The sequence below is a fragment of the Toxorhynchites rutilus genome, chromosome 3, assembly GCF_029784135.1.
Source record: "Toxorhynchites rutilus septentrionalis strain SRP chromosome 3, ASM2978413v1, whole genome shotgun sequence".
NCBI classification, from domain to species: Eukaryota; Metazoa; Arthropoda; class Insecta; order Diptera; family Culicidae; genus Toxorhynchites; species Toxorhynchites rutilus.
In genome coordinates, this window is record NC_073746.1 from 183,338,452 (window position 1) to 183,356,134 (window position 17,683).

A 17,683-nucleotide genomic window follows, 5' to 3' on the forward strand; every position below is an offset into this window, starting at 1 on the left:
GTAACGCTTTCTTGTAACTTCGCCGTCTCACGTAGTATTACTTGCGTCATTTTTATAAGTACTTAGTTGAGATGCCAAATAACACGTCTTGGATGCATTCTGAGTGGGAAGCTCTAGAATACGCGTTATCACAGTGCAAATCGGAGGAAATGTCTTCGACGAAAAATTCCCTGGACCAGAACGGGAATCGAACCCGAACCCCGGCATGTTAGGTGTGACGCTAACCACTCGGCCACGGGGCACGCATTCGTCTCTATTACTTTCCAGAAAAAATGCGTTCAATGTAGACTAAGTACACCCAAAATTGATTTTTAGCTCATGTTTTGTCATTCCGATTTATTACATTAAATGAGTGTAAAAATAATACAAAATGCCATAACTCACAAATACTGGTAAGCATCTGTATAATATATATGGTACGGCAATATAAGATTAATACGAGTGAGCGAAATAAGAGACACGTTTCAAATAAGCACGCATTACTTGGCCACGGCCCAGACCGAGATGGATATAGATCTCTTTTATGCTGGAGAGTGTTTTCTATGAGTAAAATTGGAAAACACTTTCCAACTTCAATGCAATATTATCACGCTCCTCCCCAACAGCATAATTAGCTATGTGGATAGCGTGATCGTGTAAAACGGTCTTGCATTCCAGTCGGCCTTGGTTCGATTCCCGTTGACGTCGTTGGGCTTTTTTTTGGGTGCAATCCCAAAAAAGATGATAAAAGAAAAAAGAAAGAGATGTCTACTGTTTGTTTCCATACATACAAACATTTTAAAGCGTTGGGGGCAGGGTTGCTAATAATATTTTTTCAAAAAACTGGAAGATTGCTCTTTGAAAAATTGGAAGAAAACTGGATCATGTAGAACCGTTTTATTTTAAAAAGATCGGGTTTAAAATGATTTTTTACCCATTCCAATGATTTAGAAATAGAATTTCCTTCGAAGCGTCGTGTAGTCTTTATATGTAGTTCATTAAACGGCGAAATGAACAATTAATTAATCATATCATTCGAGTAGATCAAAATGCCGTTCCCGCTACTCGAACATTACTGTGAAACAAAATTTGATCTTTTCTTCTAGAACATCTAGTAAATACGTTTTTTTTTTGTAAAACTCCAAAAATATTGTTGTTATTGCTTCGAGTCCATCATTGAGGTGCATGGGGTCACGGAATCTAACTTCAACCTTCTGTTCTTTTTCTTCTAACGCGAATTTCGATTTCCTTTTGACCATATTCGTTGCTATCTCAAGAAATAATGCAGAGCAAGAAAAATCGATCTTCGGTTTGTCGCTTTTGCGTGGTTGGTTTCATGCATCAAATAGGAGAGTTTACAAGATCCTTTGGGAGACCACGAGAAACTAATATCCCATTGATGTAAACGGAAACAAGATTACTTGGGTTTTATGTTCATATCAATCAAAGTCAATGGTACACATTGACCCTATGCTCTTCTAAAATTTAGAATGATTTGGAATGCCAATAAAATTTGATGATTATATAAACTCAAAGGCAGCATAGCAAACGGGTTCTATGAACTTATTTGGGTGAGATATTTTGCTATGAACATTGCCAGTCGTGATTGAAATAAGTCTTAGAAACAAGTCTGAACTTCAGAATATTTTGGAGAACATAGAACATCTGATATTTATATAAATTCAAGGATAGTGTAGCACGCACTGTGCGCTAACCGTATTGAATTCGAAAGTAAAAGTGAGAGAAAAAAAGCACTGAGTTGAAGAAAAGGTCGATCCAAGCTAAATACACATTAGATCGGTCGAACGATGAATGTCAAAAAACAAATTGGTCAAGGGATAGGAAGAGTGAGTGAGGGATATTATCTATACATTGTGAATTTATCTTACATAAAATGGGTAAAACTGAAGCACACATATAAAAAACTGGATAAAACTGGGTGATATTTCAAAAAACTCTAAGATTTCAGGATTTAACTGTTTGACTGGATCGAGAGAAAAAAAAACTGGAAGAATCCAGTTTAAACTGGAACATTGGCAACGCTGGTTGGGGGACATATGACATTATTTACCTATTTGACGTTTCAAGGCACGACGCTACGAGGCAACGCTAGTTTGGATGTAGTTTATAATAATTTAATTTTTGAGGAAACAACCTGTATAATGTAATCGAAGATTGCGAACGAACACACGAATACAGCACACTATTTATCTATCTATCCGATAAATAGTGTCTGTGTAAGCTTAGTTTCTTAGTTTTTAAGCGTATTTGAGCTTAGTTTTGATATTTATTTATGTGTGAATAATTCAATGGATTGCACATACATGAATCACTGATGTCGATATATACGAAATATGTTATGTTTCGGGACTGGTAGTAAAATGACTTTTGAACAAATTATTTTAATAATTATTGATTTTATTCCTCAAAGTAGTTTCCTCTAGCTTCAATATACTTTTCACATCGATTTAATACCGATTCAAATTCGTACTTTAGCTCATTTTGAGAAATGGTGTTTGGCGTTTCGGTTGGAGTCGTTCGAAAGGACAATACCAAAATGTCATAAAAATGTTGTCTCGATATTTAGGATAAGAGAAAACTCACATGGTGCAAAATTTTGGATGCAGACATGATCTCGAGTCAAACATTGACGCACGATCGAAATTCAGTAATAAATAATTAAATCAAGTTACTATATGTTTGAAAGTATTGTAAAAAAATCAAACCATTTTGTTAGAGATAGAAGGGCTTCCATCGCTTGTACTCAATATCCATTAACGTGAACTGGCTTATCCATAAATAATATAGAGCGATGGGTAATCATGAAAGAGTACTGTCGCAATAGTTGCGACAAACCTCCACTAAAATGCTCAGTGTATCACGAAAGGGAACGCATCCCTCTCGAATCAAACAGCGAATTGCTGACAGTTGAATACAATTGAAGATGGCGAATAAATAGATGGAAATGGACTAAAGGAAAGAAGGTATAGAATTGTGTAGAGAATTTGAAGAAGGAAAGATAAATAGTTATAAAAAGTTAATTGAGAAGTTTTTTTTGACGTAGAACTACGTCTTTATAAGAGTGCCAAATCAGAAAACTAACGTGTCACGTTTTTATGCAATGAAGTTAACGTTAATAAACGGATTCTGGCGATTTACATACCAAACGAATCGGAAATTCCCTAAGATTTGTTTGATATGCTATACATTACAATCCCATAGTATGTATTTGGTTTAAATTGATGAAAATTGGAAGCATTCCCATTTTCTCATACATTTGTTCTGTCCATTTGTGTGCTTTTCCGAACAGAGCTGTCAATAACGAGCAACTTATCGAGGAGCAACGGAGGGGAAATCGCAAGATGTAAAATCTCCGTGAACAAAAGAAAATAAAAATAACGAAGGGGAATATTTGCCTAGAGTATAAACAGTGGATCTTGCTGAGGCAAACTTCATTCTTCGTGAGGACACCAACTGGACAATACCGTTGCTGGGCGAGCTGGACGGCGAGGGATCGAATGGTTTTCTCAAGGCAATGGGGGTGGAGGAGTAATATGAGGAAAGAGTAGAGTTTTCCAAGGGCCTTTTTGAAGGCTAAAACGAATGAACTGAAGAAGTTTCAAGTCTCTTTAATTCAACAAGGAAAGGAAGGAAAAGCAAACTTTCAGTATCGTGTTAGATACGAAATAATGAACATCGCTTGTTCTTCCTTGTTTTGCGCCATCACATGTCTTCGTTTCGGACTGAGCTGTGGACGCGACCAAATTACTCACTCGCTGATGTCTCTGTGCAATGCCATTGCATCATTGCATCAAACTGACGCCATTGCATTTATGTTTTGAGCTACACAATTGTGTGGGGAATCATCAAGCTAGGCTATCGTCAGCTCACCAAGAATATAAATGTTCTAGAATTCTGTCAGTGATTTGGTTTCGCATGACGGTAGGAGACTCTCTCCACAAATGATGACAGCGAAGCTAATCTAGACTGTTTCGTAGTTGCTCTACGTGACTGACCTGAACCAACCAAATTGCACAAAGAACACACATAATGACAATTGGGACTGTGCAATTTTCGATGATTCGAGCTTTAAATGGTCAATAACGACGCCGGCCACGTCCTTACTGTCACCAGAGGAAGGGAAGGAATGTTAGTATGATATTCGCCGTCCGAAGGCCAGAAGGGTCGCCTCCATAGCGTGGTTCCGTAGCGTTTATCATGGAAGGGATAGTTGTTAGTGGGAATGGTTAAGAAAAATCAAGATTCACTGGGGTAAGTGATGTGATTCTAAAAACGTGAACTCTCAACTATTCGGCGAAAATAGATTTGAAGAAAATATACATTCTTATCGAACCAGTTATGCATTTCGTTATTCATCGTACGTAGTACATAGATATTTTCCTGGCCTGAGATGGTCATAAGAAACCTCTAAAAACTATTGGTTTGGCGAAATATTCCGTTATTCCACACGCGTTTCTTCATTCAATCCCATTCGTAGCGATAGAGGGTTAAAGTTAAGAAACCTGAGAAGGTAACCGAGAGAACTCCTCTAAAATTGATCGGCCCGGTGATATATTCTTTCATTTATCACGCAAACGGTTTAAAGAACTCCAATCGTGACGGAGTAAAATTTTCTTTGGGGAACCTGAGAAGGTAGCCAAGAGAACTCCTCTATAACCAATCGATCCGGCAATTTCTTCCGTTATTCATCGCTCGTACGCTTTGTAGAATTCGTGACGGAAAAGAGTCATCCTTAGGAAACCTGAGAAGGTCACCGAGAGAAATCAGAAATCAGTCGGACCTGTGATATGCTCCGTGAACCATCGAGCATATTCTGCACACTGTCGCTACGAAAATTTTAGTCTAAACAACCGATCCGCGACACAAGCGGCAGACAACGCCAAACAAATATGTTATCCAAAAAACTTTCGATGAACAGATAATTTTGAACGGGAAAAAAATCGTACGTCTTTACAATAAACACAATCTGCATCATCTTTAAAACGTGCTCAAAGCGTCCGCAAAAATAATAAAATGGTAAATTTAACAACAAATACAATACAATTTACTCAAAAAAATATTATTATACACTTCGATGTTAATGTTGAAAATAATTTATTGTAACTTTTAAAAATTATGGCATTTTGTTTATGCTCGCCCAACAAATATCCGTTTGTTCATTCCAAAATCGAAAGACCATTTTACGAATGAGAGGACTATTGTAAAATAACCCAACTATTAATCCATAATCGATTAAACAAAAATTATAGACATCTCTAACTGTAGCAAACCTCCGCAGTATGAGCCGAACCTGATATCTAGAAAGAGCGTGAATTTGAAGACCGAACCTGGTTCTGGTTCATAAAAATCAGGAATCTAAAGTCAGGAACCAATCAATTGCAAACAACTAAAATGGCAGAACATCAAAATGTCCATCGTCATCATGTTTGCTCGTGCTGTTGAGATATCCGACTTCACGAACTCGGTGAAAACACGAACTTGCTCTCCTCCAGTTTTCAGACATATCAATCTGCGAGCAGAAATGAAATCATAACAGCACCATAACACCATAACACGAAATACCGTTCTGAATCACACCCCGGACAGCCCCACGCCTCGGACCCTTCGCAACAACAACCAGAGATGCCCAATGCCCCGATGATATAACTAAAGGGTTACTCTAAATAATCAATTGTGATAATAATTAATCAGGGCATCGAGCTTTTCAAGGCACTACTACAGAGTGTCCGAAACATAAAGCCGTCCGAAATACGATTCAGAACGGCACATTGCTCTGAGAAAATATCAAAAGAAAGAGAGAAAGAAAGACAACTTAGCTCTTCATCCTGGCTGTGTCCGTGTAAACGCACACTTCTTCGATGCACTTCGACGCTCGTTCAGAGAATTGCACTACACAAATACACTACACAACTTTACACGCGCCCGTAACAAGGAACAACATGAACTTGGAAGCTTACGTCTCAGCGGTATGCATTTTTCGCTTATTTAAGAATAACACTTTTGAACAATTATATTTAATTTTCCTATCACAAAAACACATCCAAATATTAGTACTAACTGGGAAAAAATTGTTCGGACTGGTTAAGAAATATAATTTTTCCTAATAAAACACCAATGCCCTGAGAAAAAAAAATTATCTTAGCGAATAAAAACAACGACTGCATTCTACGAATACCTGAACGAGAACGAGACTGTTTGTTTTCTGTCATCATAATGGCTTCGTTGGTGCCTTTGACATTGCATCAATACATTGAACTGACGTTATGGTGAAGCAGGTGTTAAGGTTGTGCCCCGAAAAATTATTTGCGACTTGAATTCAACTACAGCGTAGTTCTATGTCAACAATGCGGTCGTGTCTTGAACACAACCTCCTTTGATTTTTTTAAAGATTTATTTGAACAATTTATACGAAAAGTTCAAGAACGTTACAATGATTGATACAGGTAATGATAAATGAGCGGAAATACTTTGTTCTATAAACTCGATATTGAATCTATGAATTTCAGATAGTTCCAGTTAAAATTCAATCAGCTAGATAAAACACTAAACGTGAGTAGATTTTTTGATCAGGAATTCTAAATTTATAAAAAGTTAAGCTAAGAACAATGAGTAAAATTTATAACGCCCAATTGTCTAAAATTCCAGGAACTTTTTAGCTCATACCAAAAATAAAGAGTTCATAAAAAGGAAAAATGTTACGTGACGTTCAGTCTTATAATTTTATGTTGCTGTTGCTACAATTACGTTGCGTAATAGATTAATGAACCGATAGCAAATATTACTATAAACACATAAATTGTAATCATTTATGAATGACTGAAACTTAACTGCAACTCAAAACTCCAACGTGTGGTGAAAGGTTGACCTTCGACAGATGGTTCGTTGCGTGCCAATCTTGCTGTTGTTCGTAATGCAATAATTCCTCAGTCAGGAGGTTTATGTTTTGCTCGAAAGTACGTGGGTATCTTTTTCTCCATTTTATAAACAAATCGACTCAACTTCGCTGCCATTAAAAAATTGCGTTTTCTTACACTGTATTTTTCTCCATATAGTTCACGTCTACGTTGCTATTCCTGGACGATACCCGCGTAAAGTCAATTGGTACAAAGTGAAGGCAGTTTGAATCAGAGCTAGAAGTGTGTACAAAACGCCTGTTCCTCATCCCGAAGGTAATCAAATTTTATGGGTTTGGTGAATGGGGATTGCAATATACGTTTCGAAATTCTATACTCTGTTAGTGGTAATTGAAAGAAACAAAAATACATCCCACATCTACTAATCATTGGGACCATTTATCCTTGAAAGTTAAAGAATGCATATGCGTTGTCAAATTTTCACCAACATCGTGTACATTTTCTCTTCCATGTTTGTACATGAACAGTCTAAATGAAAACATTACATTTTCAAATAATTCATCCTGGATTAGGTAAGGATTATCAACCCCCTCTCATTAAAACTTCCCATATAAAATTCTATGATAAAGATTGGTGCATGTTATATGTTTTATGTTAGGTGCATTTTCGCCCTTACCAATTCACTCACTTTAAACGATTATGCTTATGATGTCTGGCCAATATTACATCACCACTGCTGATCAGCAGCACGATAATCAACATCAACACTGTAATGATAATCGACTTCCCACGTGAAGAAGATAATAGGGGTTATACATATGATTTGCATTGCGAGTTTCATTTTTCGTTTTGCTTACCACTGCACACAGTGTTCGGGCATCTTTTGTACACAATTATTACTGGTTCATTACTAGTGTATTGCGATTTGCGACGCGCTGCTTTAACACGTTCGTCTCGCTGTCACCCAGATATGGGTGACACTTTCCTCGTTCAAATTGAATAATTTTTTAGCAGGAATTTTATAGAATAGGTACTTAAATGTAACTATAGGATATGCAGCAAAATAATAAAATCATAACCATATGATTATTATGTTTATTCTATACTTTATATTAATTTATAGTGTACTGCAGTTTTAGCGAAACCAATATACTGACTTCGGCAAGAGTTATTGTTGGCAATTCGCCTTCAAATTGAACAAAATATTGCTAGACCATTTAAAAGTTGTCTACAAACAAAGTTTGATCTTCATTCAATAATTTATTCGCAAGTTTGGCCTCGCAAGAAACTCAAAAAGGTCGCGTTAGGCGACGAACGTGTTAAGAGCGTGCATAAATAAACAATACTTTCCGGATACTGCGAGCCACTCCCGCTCGCGTCTAAAGGGGCGAGGAGTTAGGCTGTGCGAAGAAGATTTGCAGCAAATCTGGATGCATTTGCTTATCAGGGAGCAGAACACACTATAAATATGTGCGGTTCCATGAACCACGCAACGGAAGTTCCACCAATTATTATGTTTTTAAACATTTTTATTTAGCTTGCCACAACAAATTTTTTTTTGTAACATGTTTGTCTGTCCTACATCAATAGAAATTTGGTCCTCTTCCTGTTGACCGATTGATCTTAAATTTGGAACACACTTTTATCTCTGCAGTCATTATAAAACTGCGTATTTCCTGTTTTTGAAAATCCAAATGGCAGCCGCTACAAAATGGCAGATTATATATTTTCTCAATATGCCATCAATATCAGTATCGAATGAAATTATTTGACTAATAGAATATAGTACATTATGAAATCTTTCCAAAAAAACGAATGAATTAAAATTACAAAACATATTTTTTGATGGTTTTATTGCTCAGAAACATATCAATGATAAAAGTGTACTAAAACTAGAAAATGAAAAAGTAAAAAAAAATTAAGTTAAACGGTTCCATTGTGATTAAACGAAATAATAATACAGATAATGTACTAAAAGGTTAAAAATAATAAGGCAAGTAGCAGTTAGCAGTTATTACACCCATTCCTTCATCAATCTAGGATACTAATGAGACTGAAATGAAATCGTTAGTGGTTTCATCATATTCCCCACGATTTTATTTTAGTCTCATGAGCCCTAGATTGATGAAGGAATGGATGTGGTAACTTCTAACTGTTACTTGCCTAACTATTTTTAAGCTTTTAGTACCTTTTTTTTTTATTTATTTATTTTACAAACATCAACAGGCTTATCATGTTTGCCCTAATGACAGAGAATTAATTATTAAATAATAAAACTATATAACTAAATATTAAACCTTTAACAATTATAACTACTTAAGAACAGCAGAATAGAGTGCTTTGAGGGACGAACGGGAAATGTGATAATCAAAACAAGAACTACAAAGATTGACCACACGACACATACTGGTTATGGGTTCATTGTAGCCGTAATTTGTACGAGATGGTGGAAAGTACAAGTAGTTACGGGTACGCAAATTGCGATGACTAATGTTAAAATGAATTAAGTATAGCAATTCGGGGCAATCGGTATTTGATAAAATAATATCAGATACAAAAAGCGCTTTGGCAACATTCCTACGAGAGCCCAATGAATCCAATCCTATGAGACTACAGCGATCCTCGTAGCTGGGCAGATTCAATGGGTTATTCCATGGCAGATTACGCAAGGAAAATCGAACAAATTTTCGCTGAATCGACTCAATACGCACACGTCACAATGTCCACACGTCTCAAAATTTCACCGTGCAGTCTATATTCAAAGCTTATCAATGTGCGATTTCGAGAAAACGAAATAACCGAACATTTGGATGGATTTAAGATCATTCTATTCGTTGCGCACCATTCAGCAAAAATATTCAGCTGTTCTTGCAGAAACTCCGCATCTCCAGTGGAATTCACGCGGAAAAACAACTTGAAGTCATCGGCGTAGGAGAGCTTCAGGCACTTCAGACGAAAATTGACGTCATTAAGGTATAGCAGAATTAATATGAGCCGAGGTGGCTCCCTTGCGGAACACCAGACGTTACACGGAAAGAAGAAGATATAGTGTCTCCAATTTTCACCGACATAATACGATTATCTGTTTTATTATTACGTTTAATCACAATGAAACTGTTTAACTTAAAGTTTGACATACAAATGAAACACAAATTTCTGCCTAACTCGAGAACTAATCAAACAAATTGAGCCAAATTTGGCATGTTGAGGTCTTAGAGCGCAACAAATGTTTCTATGGTGGTTAGACATCCCTCCCCTCCTTTCTAAGGGGGGCTGCCGTACAAATGAGAAAAAAAATTAAATAGCTCAAGAACTAATCAAGCAAACGGAACCGGAATTTGACCCTCCTCTAGATTGGAGGGTGTCCCATAAAAATATCACACATATTTCAACCAAACATGACATGTGAAATTTTGAAAAATTCAATTCCCATATGTTCTACAATTACATAGTGGCAAGTGTGTTGATCTTTGTTAGAAAGTGGAAATGGATTTTAATGATATAAAACACACTCCTAATCTTCTTCTATCTATTGAATAAAAATGGATCGCCGAATATGTTGATAAGACCAAAACTCGAGGAAGGAATTGTCCGATTTAGGGCTGTGTTTATTCTATTTTCTGTATCAAACATTTATTCCATGTAACGGAGAAACATGTTATTTGCAAGTGGTTGAAAAATCTCGAACGAGAATTGTGTCTGAAAAAAAAACTGATATTATAATGACGAGTTTTGGTAGAAGAACTAGGAATTTTATAGTAAAAGGTAATTTTAAAGGGTCGATTAGAAGATCTCATGTCTCATGTCTAAAATATCAAGGAAATCTCTTCTCTAAAGCTCAAGTTTTACTGTTAATATGATACCACATCAGATTAGGATAAATAAGATTACGCTTAGAATTCCAACCTTCATTCCAAATTTTCGACAGAGAAGAGTGCGTAAATTCGTTCTATATAAAACGTATACAGGGAAACTTCGATATAACGTACATTTCACTTTGATTATTGTACGTTATACCGAAGCATAAAAAGAATCAGAAATAGAGCTCAGATTTTTTTTCTATTATAGTGATTTTCAACACATTTCGGCTGGTTCGTCACTTTTACTTCCATTTTTGGAAGAATGTCGGGTGTGAGAATGGAGCTCGTGATCTCATGCGTGAGAGGTATGGATGTTACCACTACGCCAGATCGCCTCCTTTCAGATTACTTTATTTTGTTGTCGTTTGAGTATGGTTAGTAAATAAAGATGATAAATTTAACTAGTAGGTAAAGTCAACATTTCTCGCCATTTTTTCCTTCATATTTTTCTTCTTTAAGCGTAAATAGTTAAATAACCAAAAAATTAAAAAGCACATTGAAACCAAAATCTGTTACATTTATCAAATGCAGAAAAAAAGTAAAACACTTTTTTTTGAGAATTTTTGACTTTAAGCAAACCAATTCATAGAAATGATAAAAGGAAACATAACCTTCCGTGATGATGTTATCAGGCCACTTCTCGAGTTCTTCTACATGTAATGTTATCCTGGTTGATGATTGGCAAAGCACCCTGCGCATTTATAGATCAATCTGCTCTTCATCGTCCTCAACCACAACATTTTCATTGTGATTTTCGTCTTCCGGACCAACTGATGCCGAAATTCGAAGGATTTCCTTATCGTCTTGTTCCATGTGCAAGATGGAATATCAGCTGATGGGTTGAGCACTTTCTTAACGATTTCTTTGTCTTTTAGGATCTCAAACTCGGCGTCTTCTTTGCCATTTACATCCAATTGGTGTATACGGATCGGTTGGTGATGTTCGGAGGCAAAACTAATGAATCACTCGTTCGCTCCATCACTCGTTTGTAGTTTCTCTGCACTGTAAAGATCCGAGAGATTATCGAGAACATGAACGGCTTTAAGGATGGCTTAATCAGGCTTCAAAAAATGTATCGTCCGAGAGACAAGTTGTTCGAGAAACCAGCCTCTGAACAAATCTCGCATAATCCGTGAAGTTATCGATGCTTTGTTGTAAACATGCAGATCGTTAAGGTTATTAAAAATTCAATGATTGTTCAACTTTCCAATTAACAAGTGTGGAAGGTTATGACTTCCATCCATGTTTGCAAACGGAAACGTAAAGCGCTTCTTATTCACTTCTTTTTTTTTGTTTTAAAGAGATTTTAAACTTTCCAGTTCATTCGCCTCTATTCTTATTCACTTTTGTCTAAGGAGCATTTAACGAGTCTCTGTCGATGGAATGATTTTATAGCATAAGCCACTCTCGTATGCGTTGAATATTTGACATGGTTAGAAATTCTGGCTCCACATTTCCACAGAGAACTCTTCCACGTTCAAAAGATAGGTCTCTTTGAAACGCTTTCTCTTCGTTGCAAAACAGTTGACGAATAAAAACTTGTCTTTCCTGGCGCGATTAATGTTGCTGACTTTTGAACACTATCTGATGTAGTACTTCCGCATAATTGACTTAATTAACACTTCTTGAACCGCATTCTCAAAATTTCTTAGAAAGCGGTCCAAAGAACAACAGATCGCTTTAATCCCCAGAAAAGACTTTTCGAACTTTCGAAGCCATTTTCATTAAATACATTTAATATTAATATTAAACTTAAATCAATATATCATAAACAATGCAGTGCTACCAACATCTAACAATGAAACATAATATTGACGTTGAATTTTGAAATAACGATTTGTACTTTTTTTCATTAACACAAGTGTACACATATTTTGAAACATGCAAAAAACGAAATTATTTTTATGAAAATTCCAATGCCCTAAGGCCACTCAATAACCTCTGTGAAACTTAAGATTGACAGGATTATTAAATTAATTGTTCATGAAACTTTAGGTATCGATTCTGCAGTGAATTTTTACAAATGTGTACGTTATATCGAAATGACCCTGTAATACATAATACATATCAAGTATCCGATCACGGCTGCTATAGTCCGTATTTATAAAATTAATAACAAACTGAATAACAGACATGGAATTAATTTTAAAAAAATGCCTCGGAACGCATTATTTGGCAGGAATCAAGGACTGAATCTTTGCTTACAGGCGTGAATAAACTCATTTGGAGATGATGGGGTGATGCACGGACTGAAAACACGGCTAATCCTCAAAGCGTATAAACAAACAAATTTACCATATTTAGAGCACTTTTTCAAAGTCATACCACCACTTCATGAATAATTTAGCAGCCGGACGTTTGCGAAGGTACACACTCACAACGAGCGAGGGTGAGTCGCGACGGAGAGATGATTTCCAGTTATGATTATGGGCCATAGCAGAAAGGGGAGGCGGCCACATGGTACCAAGCGCTATGCTAAGTAAACAGTTTTCATTCCTCTTCCTGACGAAAAGAGGGACAATCAGCAAATACAACTGTGTAATCGGCCAAGGACAATCGTACTGTTTGACATTTAGCTTGATAAAATAGGAAACAGGAAAACCGTAAAGCTAACATCTCATAAAATGAGCATGAGACCAGATGGAAGCATTTTCTTGGGAATGCCAATCCTCTATGCTTTTCGTGTGTCATAAACCACTGCCAGTGGTTGCCTCACCCGATTCAGTCGATTTGTATCCAAAGGATGCGTATAGTTTGTGGCTGGGGATTACATTTAACCATTTGCTACGGTCGTGTCAACATAATAAAATATGTAATAAGGATTTGTGACATCTCGAGAGATTGAGATGCAAGGTCGATGCTCTATGCGATTCATCAATACATGAGTATAGCAAAGGGGTTTTTTTCACATAATTTATCCTTTACGAGCGAATTCAAACATATTTAGCAAATCCTGATTAATTATTCCGTTTGTTTGCGTAGTCTTTGAGGTGATAGCGTGTTTCTCTTATAAACATGAAAACCCTTGAAAATCAGGGAATATCAGGGAATTCAAACAATGTCAGGGAAAATCAGGGAATATCAAGGAATTTTGTCACAAATCTGGAAAAAATGAAATTCCACCAATTAGAATTTGTTTATTGCAATAATTATAAAAACTAATGATACCAAAAAATTGTATTTGACTAGCTTGAATCCCTGTAGGTTTTTCAATATATGTTATTTGCTTTTTCCTGAAGGTGAACTTAATACTTCCAAAGAGTAAACAGCGCAAAAGTAGACGGCTTTTATATTTGCGCTGTTTTTTGGCAGATATTTTCGCGTAAGCAGAAAGAGATGTACGATAAAATCATAAAGTTGTCTGACTTTCTTCCCCGACTGTCAGCTGAAGCAAGAGTATGGACTTTTGGCAATTCAAAACTATTTTTAAAAATGATTTCTATGTTACATAAAATATTACTATTATACTATTTTTACTGCAACATAGGAAGCATAACAATACTAAATACGAAATTCCAGGGAAAACTACCCTCCAAGGCCAATTTGGCTGCAAAATCCGGATATTTCGTTATAGTTGATCTACAATAGCTAGGATGCGGGCACTGTTCCGCATTCACATCGAGAGTCAGTCACATCCAGGTTGTATTGCTATCGATCATTTATTTATGCAATCAGTACTAGTAGTTAAGCTGGTTAAGTTGTCAAGCAAAGTACTGGTTTTAAAGCTTATGAAGCGTTGATGTATCCTTATCTTTCCGTCATTGAAGTCGATAAAAAAATGGCTGGAAAACGATTCGAGAAGCCTGACTACTGATTATTTTGATATTTGAAGGATTTCGTGACGTATAGGGCTCCAGCCGACTTAGCACTGAAACAATATTACTAGCAACAAAAGCAACAGGTTTAGGGGGGTCTCCGTAGCCACATTGGTTGCGTATTCGCTTAGTAAGCAATCGATCGTGAGTTGAAAACTCAGGGCCCTCATTGACCATCTTTGTGTTGTTACAGAATAACTACGTCCACGCAACAATCATCAGCGATGGAGTGTGACATGTACACGATTAAAATTCGGCTCTGTTACAGCTAAAATGCTAATGAGCCTAAAATAAACAAATGGGATAAAAAAAGCAACAGGTTTGTTCACTATGATCCAAGAAATGAACGACTGGAACATTTTTGGAAAGGATAGGTTTACAGTACTTTTTACCAGCAATGGCCTTTTGTATCTCGCGTGGAAATCCCAACGTTGAGAAAGCTTTTCCATTAATACCGAATGTTTTTATGAAAACATGAATGAGGAAACGATTCGACAAGAATAGCCTCAAATGTTGAGCTGTATATCTAGAAGATGAAGAAAGCCGGGAGAAAGAAGCTTTTACGACAAATGATTCAGTTAATGAAACGGCAGAAGCCAAATCTCTGGAGTTGAAACAAAGAAAATTTTATAAAAAGCACAGAAGGGAGTCAAAAGATTGCAAGAAAAAGTATTTCGTTAAAATCGTAACAGTTCATGAAATTGATCCGAATGGAAATGAAAATGATTTATTTTCTACTATTATTTAAGGCCTCTTTCAAGATAATTTTGAACTGTATTAATAAATCCATTTTTTTATTTTTTACGAAACTTCTCAGTCGGTCGTAACTGAGTTAAACAATTACAAACAATTCATTTATTGCAAAATATTGACAGACGTCCTTAAATTTCGTTGTTTAAGCTAACTAAATGTCTTAGGAGCTACAGCTAAAGTACTTGTAGAAAATTTGATTACTAGTCTACATCTGAAAAATACTGGAAAATCAGGGAATGTCAGGGAATTATTTTTCGGGTTTTGAGTCGACACCCTGTTAGGTTATTTGAACTTTTATCCAGTTCCTGAGACGTCAATCTTTATAAAGACACATTTTTTTTACAAAAGCATCAGTGAAAATACCACAAATTGTAATTTGTGTTCTCTTCTTCTTTTCTACTGATTGATTCTCTGAGCTCAAAAGAATATATTCCTTTCGTTTCGTGTCGAAATCCTCGAAATCCTTCAACTCGTCAGGATCAGTTCCGAAAATAATCCCGTTCACGACATTCAAATACGGCAAATTCCAGACATTCAAATACGGCGTTCACGACATTTTGAATTTATTATTTTAATAATTGTATTAATAAAAGAGAGAATTTAATTTTCCTGTCGAAAGATATAATTGTAGCCAAATATAAATACACTAGTTCATAGTAACTTCCATTCCAGGATTACGTTTACACAGGTATAATTTCAATCTACCAATAGTTCATTAAATTTATTTGAGAATATAAATTTTTTGAACTATTGGACTTATTGGGAATTTATAATTTTCCATAATTTCATAATCGTCTGGTTTACAATTAGATTACTCACGTTTTTTCCCTTTAATAATTCCAAATTTCAATTCGAGGATATCAGTGTTCTAGTGATAAGAGATTGAAATAAGATCTAGTAATAAGTTTATGTTAAGTATACATAAGCTTCTTTGTAAGCCATATTGTATTGCTCACCGGCCACCAATAGTATTGTACTCGGAGATAGCAAAACTACTTCTTGAATGGCGTTCACTGTGGATTGGCGTTCCCTGTGGATCTTTTGCCGTCTCAACGTATGCATTAACTAGCGTCATTAATTAATACATAGTTGAGATTTCTTAAGCTAACTAACACGCCTTGAATGTATTCCGACGGGGCAAGCTCTTGAATATACGTGACCACAGTGCAAGTCGAAGGAAATTTCTTTGACGAAAAATCCCTCGGCCAGAACGGGAATCCCCGGCATGACGCTAACCACTCGGCCACAGGTGCACTAGAGAGCAGAACTAATCATACGTGAATTCTGTAGTTGTAAGTAATTTTCGGATCAGTTATTCATAGGACATTAGATTAAGTATAATTTACCGCTAAATAAAATTTAGGAAAAACATTAAACATTTCGCCACGAGCGTCGTCTATAGACGACATCCGCGCGATGAGCGTGTACGGGGACCCTGGGAACCCTGAAAAAATTTAATGGCTTGCGTGTTTTTGTGGAATCATTTCGAGAAGCAACGATTCTTTCTTGCCTTTGCGAGAACAATACACTAATTGGTCATATGTCGCAATTTGTTTCTTTATATCAATGCACGTATTGCACTGAGTATTTAACGAGAGGCATCTTCAGCGCATTGCCATTCAACAAGCATCGAACACGCGTTTAACAGATGCACACAGTTGCGGCGATAAATATGAAACATCGCGAGAATGACCGTTTATGAAAAATCGTTTCTTGACTCTCGGTCAAAACCGCCAACAAAGCTAGGAGCTTGTTACATCAGAAAAGAGCAAATGCGCACGAGAACAAATATGAATGGTAACTAAAAGTATCGAAGTACATACAAGAATCGAACAAGTTCTATGTTTCACCCTATAGTGGGGGCCAAAGTGTGCACCATACGGGGCAGAAGTGCGCACTTATTAAATTGTGCTTCTGAGGTAACTTGTAACAAAAAAAAACTATGGATGGGTTATACCTCTGATATAACCGCAAGTTGACGTAGGACTGCCGTTGGCTTAGTAATCAATTGTATTTCTTCAATTAGCAATAATCCCACCTCGGATGATCCTCATTGGGTACGATATCACCTCTGCGCAGTGCTATATTTTGTGTATTGATTAAATTATTGATTAAAATAGTGAATGAATGAAACTATTTACGAATTCAATTGCAAACAAACCTCAATTTAAGTCAATTCATGCATTATGGTAGTAGTTATCACAGCAAATAGTTATCAACATTTTGCCTAATCATCAAACGGTATACGTAGAAGTTCAGTGAGCTGGCGACATGAAGGGATATCTTCCAATGCAGTCTTGAATAATCGGGCCAAAGCGTTGCATTTGTACCCGCTTCTGTAGACCGTGATAGCAAAACGAATTCTGGAGTGTAAAAATGTTTGGGGGTATAAAAGTATTGC

At 36.3% G+C, this 17,683-nt stretch overlaps 1 pseudogene; it reads right to left on the bottom strand.

The window, feature by feature from the left end:
- Positions 1-17,281: 17,281 nt before the first annotated feature.
- LOC129780995 (U4 spliceosomal RNA) lies at positions 17,282-17,365 on the bottom strand (annotated as a pseudogene).
- Positions 17,366-17,683: the final 318 nt, after the last annotated feature.